The sequence below is a fragment of the Poeciliopsis prolifica genome, unplaced genomic scaffold, assembly GCF_027474105.1.
Source record: "Poeciliopsis prolifica strain line A6 unplaced genomic scaffold, Auburn_PproV2 SCAFFOLD006, whole genome shotgun sequence".
Taxonomy (NCBI): Eukaryota; Metazoa; Chordata; class Actinopteri; order Cyprinodontiformes; family Poeciliidae; genus Poeciliopsis; species Poeciliopsis prolifica.
In genome coordinates this window covers 18,852,215-18,859,714 of record NW_026562381.1, presented here as the reverse complement: position 1 = coordinate 18,859,714, position 7,500 = coordinate 18,852,215, and the positions used below count along the sequence as shown (strand labels likewise).

General features: G+C 53.4%; 1 pseudogene; it reads left to right on the top strand.

Moving 5' to 3' along the window:
* Positions 1 to 7,500, top strand: part of LOC129360267 (phospholipid-transporting ATPase ABCA1-like) — a 31,443-nt pseudogene that overhangs the window by 1,310 nt on the left and 22,633 nt on the right.

Sequence of the window (7,500 nt, the reverse complement as noted above, 5' to 3'; positions counted from 1 at the left end):
TCAAGTCCAGGCGGCTCGGTTCTGGACTGCTAGGAAACTGACGACCACGGTCTCTGCCCAACGTGACCAGCAGAACCAGTGTTGGCGACCCGTCTGGACTTGAAGGGTCCATGTCCACCAGTGGGTCGGGTTGCTCTCCTGGTCAGACCGTTCCCCGTGTAGGAAGTTAGCGTTGGCCCCCTGCTGGCAGCCAGAAGTAACTGCACCTCGACCAGGGAGGGAGTGACGACATTCAGACCATCCTGCAGGTTCTGGTTCATTTAACTCCCCACCATTTCTTCTTCTGTGTTCCGTTCACTCAGTCCAGTTTATATCCTGTTTTAGAAACAAAGTACTGAAGAAGCTGATGGTTTCTTGGGTCAAAGGTCATTTTTACAGCTCTTTAGCTTTTTCTAAACCTCATTCTGAACTTTTGCCATGGAGGTTATCAGGATGATGTTCTGGTTCCACTGAGAAGGTGATCCTGAGTGGTACCGGTACCTTCTGGATGCTGTTCCCATGTGTGATCTCACAGCTGCAGTGTGATTCACTGATCAGTGCTGACGCTGTGTGATCTGATAAGTGTGTGTGTGATCAGCAGCTTCACTATCAGCTGACCTTTAACCCCACCGTCTCTCCCTGCTTGTGTTTAACTCAGAGCGGAAGGCAGCCGGCCAGCAGTCCTGCACGGCGGCGGCTGCAGACATGTCCGTGTTCACACAGCTGGGCCTGCTGCTGTGGAAGAACTTCACCTACAGACGCCGACAGACGGTCAGGACGCCTCACTTCCTGCTCTGGTCATTCATTTCCTGCTCTGGTCGTTGACTTCCTGCTCTGGTTGTTGACTTCCTGCTCTGGTTGTTGACTTCCTGCTCTGGTCGTTGACTTCCTGCTATGGTCGTTGACTTCCTGCTCTGGTCATTCATTTCCTGCTCTGGTCGTTGACTTCCTGCTCTGTCACTTCCTGCTCTGGTCGTTAACTTCCTGCTCTGGTCGTTGACTTCCTGCTCTGGTCATTCATTTCCTGCTCTGGTCGTTGACTTCCTGCTCTGTCACTTCCTGCTCTGGTCGTTAACTTCCTGCTCTGGTTGTTGACTTCCTGCTCTGGTTGTTGACTTCCTGCTCTGGTCGTTGACTTCCTGCTATGGTCGTTGACTTCCTGCTCTGGTCATTCATTTCCTGCTCTGGTCGTTGACTTCCTGCTCTGTCACTTCCTGCTCTGGTCGTTAACTTCCTGCTCTGGTCGTTGACTTCCTGCTCTGGTCATTCATTTCCTGCTCTGGTCATTCACTTCCTGCTCTGGTCATTCACTTCCTGTTCTGGACATTCACTTCCTGCTCTGGACATTCACTTCCTGCTCTGGCCGTTCACTTCCTGCTCTGGTCGTTGACTTCCTGCTCTGGTTGTTGACTTCCTGCTCTGGTCGTTGACTTCCTGCTCTGGTTGTTGACTTCCTGCTCTGGTTGTTGACTTCCTGCTCTGGACATTCACTTTCTGCTCTGTCACTTCCTGCTCTGGCCGTTGACTTCCTGTTCTGGTCGTTGACTTCCTGCTCTGGTCGTTGACTTCCTGCTCTGGTCGTTGACTTCCTGCTCTGTCACTTCCTGCTCTGGTCGTTGACTTCCTGTTCTGGTCGTTCACTTCCTGCTCTGGTTGTTGACTTCCTGCTCTGGTCGTTGACTTCCTGCTGTTGTCCATCTTATTAAAGATGGTTTCCTTGATCTTCCACCTGGCGTTGAGCTGCTCTCTGATTGGTTGATTCTGAGTTCTTTTCTTCCATCGTGGTTCTGATCCGGTTTGTCTCCAGATCCATCCATTAAATGTGTGTGTGTGTGTGTGTGTGTGTGTGTGTGTGTGTGTGTGTGTGTGTGTGTGTGTGTGTGTGTGTGTGTGTGTATTTCAGCTCCAGCTGTTGGTGGAGATCATCTGGCCGCTCTTCATCTTCTTCATCCTCATCACCGTGCGGCTCAACTACCCGCCCTATGAGCAGCATGAGTGTGAGTCCAGAACCAGAACCCAGAGCGGTTCTCTTTGCTTGCTCTGATAAGCTATTGACAATCTGAAACTCCGACCAGAACCGGACCTTTGCTCCATCTGACAGGAAGTGGGTCAGAGAACCGAACCAGAACCAGCTGGGAGGCGGTTCTGTAGGTTCTGCTTCACCCTAAAGAACCTGGGTGCAGAGCGGGTCCAATCAGAACCGAATCCTTCCTCTGTCCCAGATAACGATCCTGGTCGACGGATCAGCTGGGTTTGATACCAGAGCCAGATGTGACCTGGTTCTGATGTTCTATCAGGTCTGAACAGTTTGGTTCTGTTGGTTCTGAGGAACCCGGTTGTTGAATGTGGAGAACAGAAGCAGGTCTGCTCTGGAGAGGAAGAATCAAAACCAGAGCGGGAGCTCCTCAGGGTTTCTTATTGATTATTGATCGGGCCGGGCCGGGCCGACCTGTGGACCTCAGAGGAGCTGCAGCTCTTATCTTATCCGCCGTGATTAGAAAACAGGCTAGTTGGCAGTCTGAAAGGTTCCTGATATTCCCGGCTCGGCACGGCCCGAAGGTCGATGCTGCTCTCCAGGTAATAACGGGTTCAACCCCGCAACAGATAAAAGACACAAACCGGGTCGCTGCACCAGAACCAGAACCACATGGAGCTGGGAGAAGTTCTGAAGGCAGGATGAGGACCTGGTTCTGGTTCTGGTTCTGTTACATTAGGGGACAGCCCACCTGGTGGAGGAGGGTTCTGTTCACATGGTTCCTATTCAACCTGTTCTTGATCTGCTTTTATGTGCTGGGTCTGATGGGATCCACAGACCAACAGAACCAACGGACTGGGTTGATTCCGTCAACGTCCAGACCATTCTGAGTCAGAACCAGTCTCACTTACTGATTGGATCCAGACAGAACCAGAACAAGACGGAAAGCCTGTGGAATCTTCAGGACTCAGTGGTTCTGTTTGGGTCACAGAAACATAAAATGTTTTCTCAACTTCCTGTCTCCCCTTTTCCTGTCTCCCCACTTTGTTTCCCCACTTCCTGTCTTCCCACTTCCTGTCTCCCCTCTTCCTGTCTGCCCACTTCCTGTCTGCCTACTTCCTGTCTCCCCTCTTCCTGTCTCCCCTCTTCCTGTCTGCCCACTTTCTGTCTGCCTACTTCCTGTCTCCCCACTTCCTGTCTGCTCTCTTCCTGTCTGCAGGTCACTTCCCCAACAAGGCGATGCCGTCAGCGGGAACGTTGCCGTGGATTCAGGGAATCCTCTGCAACGCCAACAACCCGTGCTTCAGGAACCCGACGCCGGCGAGACGCCGGGCGTCGTCGGAAACTTCAATGACTCCATGTGAGTCCCAGACTTTTATTCTGAAACTGCTTCATGTTCATGAATTGCTTAATCGGAATGCTGAACTGAACAGATTCATCCACACAGGTGATATCACTTTGGTTCTGGTTCTGGTGCATGCTGACCCATTATAGAAATGGGTTTTTGTTCTCCAGTCCTGAACCAGAACTTCCTGTTCAACCTTCACTCTAGTTCTTTGAACTGAGTCAAAGAACTACTGATCCAGTTCTCTTTCTGAGTGCTTTTGTTCCTTGACTTTGGCTCCAGATCAGCGAGGTTCCGGAGCCATTGTCTGCGATCCAGAACCTTGTATTGGTTCTGGTTCTGATGTGAACCCTGCTATTCTGTTTTCCAGAATTTCCCGCCTGTTTTCAGATGCCAAGAAGATTTTGCTCTACAGCCAGAACGACCGAAACCTGGAGGGCTTCAAGGAGCTGGCCCGGGCCCTGGAGGTTCTGCAGAGCAGCCGCTCAGGTAGGAACCGGGCTCCGCAGGTCCGGAGCTCCGCAGGTCCGGTTCTCTGGTTCTGTGGTTCGTTCAGCTTCCTGCAGATGTTTTCAGGCTCATTAAACAAGAAGAATCTGGATCTTTTGTCCTGTATTCAGTGGCTCAGTGTGTGTGTAGAGGGGGAGGGGGGTAGTTCCTCCTCTACTTGCCCCAACCTGCCCCCCCCCACACCCCCCCCACAACCCTCCTTTCAGATCCTTTATTCCTCTGAACTGAGGAGCCGCAGCGTTTGATTGGTCGGCCTGCTGGGCCGATGAGGGGGCGGGACAACGTGTCCCCACAGGTTTACCTGCCGATCAGCCAGGTGAGCTCACCTGGTCAGAGGGCAGCTCAGAGCCGAGCAGAACCAGAACCACAGGGTTAGTGCTATGATGGACTGGATCAGAGCCAACACCAGGCCCAGTGGACCGGAGCGGATCGCTGGCTCTGCTGGAGCTCATTTAGCCAATCACATCACTGGAAGCTGCTGATGTGAGACAACTGCACCTGGTCCCCAGATCCTGTCCCCTGACCTGCCTCTAAATCCAAGATGGCCGCCATAGTTGTCAGGGAGAATATATGTTTGCTCTAAAATCAGCAGAAGTTATCACCAGTGATGGGTGGCGCTAGTCATATCTTAGCTTCACTAACTTCTCCTCACTGTGTTGGTCACAAACACTGATGCTAATGCTAAACTGCTAACCCTGTAAACAAGTTAGCACTAGCTACCGCTAAGCATTATGTCTGCTTCAAGCCGTCTTTTTTCCTTCCTGTTCTGAGATTCGCCAACAATAAAATCCTTCGTTTCTGATTCTGCTGCATTTCGTCATGTAAAGTTTACAAACATGACGAGACATGAAGTTCATCCAAGTCATGAAGATGGAAAACATTTCATGCCAATAACTGCTGGAAAAGGCTCAAAATGATCGCCCTATTTTGAGCGGCCATTTTGGGGCATTTTGGACAATGCTCTAAGAGCGACCCGGTCCGACCCGGGTCGGTCCGCCCCGGTCTGTGTTCATCCTTTGACTTGAACCATGTGACGTTTATCATCTGATCTGTTCTGAGGATCAGAGATGACGTCTTGGTTCTGGTTCTGGTTCTGCTCTGATGACTCTGTGTGTTGGCTCCTGGGAGACGAATCTCTGCTTGATGTTGCGCCGCTGGCTGTGAGCGGTTCTGATTGGACCCGGACAGCAGCGCTGCCTGTTGGGACCTGCGGCAGGAAGGTGGGCGTGAAACGGGGGCTTCATCACACGGAGAGCAAACAACTGAGCGGAAAGTTTGGAGACGTGCGAAGACCTGCAGCTCCTGCGCCAAGCCTTTCAGCCCAAACCCCCAGCTGTTGACTGACGCCCAAATAAGGCCGGCGCTTCCTGGTTCTGATGTCACAGCGGCTCAAACCTCATCATGAAACCATGACGACAGTTTCATCAGCTGTTTCCCCTCCGACTCCTGATCAGAACATGATTTTCCCAGAGTTCTGCCTGCAGGATCTTTCGCCCCTGCGTTTTGTCTGCAGGTCAGAGCGTGTCGCTGGAACCTGAGAGTCCTGGCCGGCTTGAATGAAACTTTGTGATTTAGTGATGCGTTTTGTCCCAGCAGGCTGTCCCCTGGTCTCTGGGGACATTGGCATGTCCCAGCAGGCCTGCAGTGGCATAGTTAAAGCACAAAGTGGAGGATTTGGCGTTGAGTTTCTCTGAGCCGTTTGACTCTTTTCCTCCCACAGGCTTCAAGCTGAAGCATTTCCTGCGAGACAACGAGACGCTTTCCAGCTTCCTGCAGAGGAACGCCTCACTGTCCCGACACGCCGCCCTACAGATCTCCGAGGCCGACGTGGACCTGGAGCAGGTGAGCCGCCGCAGCCGCAGCAGCCGCCGCAGCCGCAGCAGCCGCAGCCACAGCAGCAGCCGCGCTCTGTGTGAGCCCGGCTGGACCAGGAGTCATGTTCTGGTTCTGTTCCAGGTCGTCCTCAGAGGCTGGGGCGTCCACCTGAGGGACATGTGTCCCCGCAGCGGCGGGACGGCCGACATGAAGGTCTTCGTCACCATTGGAGACCAGCAGGTGGCGGCGCAGGTGCAGGAAATCCTGTGCCAGGCTCCGCCCACCTGGCTGGACCAAGCCGAGCAGAACTTCATGAGCAACCTGGACTTCTTCAAACCCATCCGGGTAAGAGCAGAACCGTTCTGGTTCTGGAGGCTGGCCCGGTTCTCAGAGTCAGAACTGGAACCGCACACGCTCAAGAATCAAATCGGTGCTGTGGATAGCTCTGGACCAGAACCGGGTCAGACCTCTTGCCCTGGAGGATCCAGGTTCTGGTTCTGGAAGAGTCGATCTCTTCTTCGAGGAAAGACCAGAACCCAATGGTTCTGGGCTACAAGCTGGACGCGTCCGGACCTGCAGAACCGGGTCTGTTCTGTTTTCAGTGCTGGGCTCTGTCTGCCAGGCTCCGCCCCCTGCTGCTTGGCGCCAGGCGGCCCGGCCCATATGACTCGGCGTCTCTGGGCTGCGTGGGAGGAGGCGTGTCGCGGGCCGCCTCCCTGCAGGCCCGGTTTCTGTAGCCTGGAGACCCGTTTAGACGCTCCGGTGGTTCTGAAGGAGCGGGTGTCGGCCGGGGTTTGGACCGCTTTGTTTACAGAGACATTTCCTCAGGGAGATGCCGAGGACCGGTGGCTGAACAGAACCGCGGTCCGTTTAGGACCAGAACCAGCAGCAAAACGGTCTGCTGGAGGTTCCCAACGAGGACGGGTTCAGAAGAATTCACTTATTCATGAACAGTCAGAGGTTCTCTCTGGTTCTCTCCGGTTCTGTCTGGTTCTGTCCGGTTCTGTCCGGTTCTGTCTGGTTCTCCAGCTTCCTGCCAGAGTCCAGAAACATGCCTGTCAGGTGAACTGGTTGTGTCTCTGTGTTGCCTGGCGACAGACTGCCGACCTGTCCAGGTGACCTGTCCAGGTGACCTGTCCAGGTGACCTCTCACCCAGAACGTTGCTGGAGAGGCAGTAGCTCCTGAACAGTCAGAGTCTGAACCCGGTTCTGCTTGCGTGTGTGCAGAGGGACGTCCAGTCGGACCCGGAAGCCGTCCAGAAGGTCGCTGGCGCCATCAACAACCTCCTGGTCAGTCTGGGTTCTCTGGCCGTCGAGGTGAGTTCTGATCCGATTCTAAAGGCCGTATTTGTGTCGTGGCTCTTTAAGACGTTCTCGTGTCGCTAATGATGTCAGCAGAAAGCGCCGCTGCTTCTCTGCAGAGCGCGGGAGAAACTTGCCACATGGACAGAGACGGACATGTTGGTTCTCTAACCTTTAGTCCCGATCCGGGTCGTTTGGACTCGTGTTGATATTCTGGCAGTTTTGTAAGGTTGGTGAAGAGCGTTTATTAAAGGGCCAGACTCCCTCAGTGTGGTTGTGAGTTTTCCTGTCCTCCCTTAAACACAACGTAAGCGTTACACAATCCAGCAGAACCAGCGGGTCCAGAGGATGGACCGGGTCCGGAGGGGGGAGGATTTGGGGAGACCGGTCCCCCCTCCTCCGGACCCGCTGGTTCTGTTGGATTGTGTAACGCTTATGTTGTGTTTAAGGGAGGACAGGGTTTATTCAGACCCTGGCAGCCATCTTGAATTTTCAGTGTTTTTTATTCATGTTCGCTTCTTCTGTCTCCATGTGAAAGATTTAGCATAAATATTAAACCTGCTGCTCTGTTAGT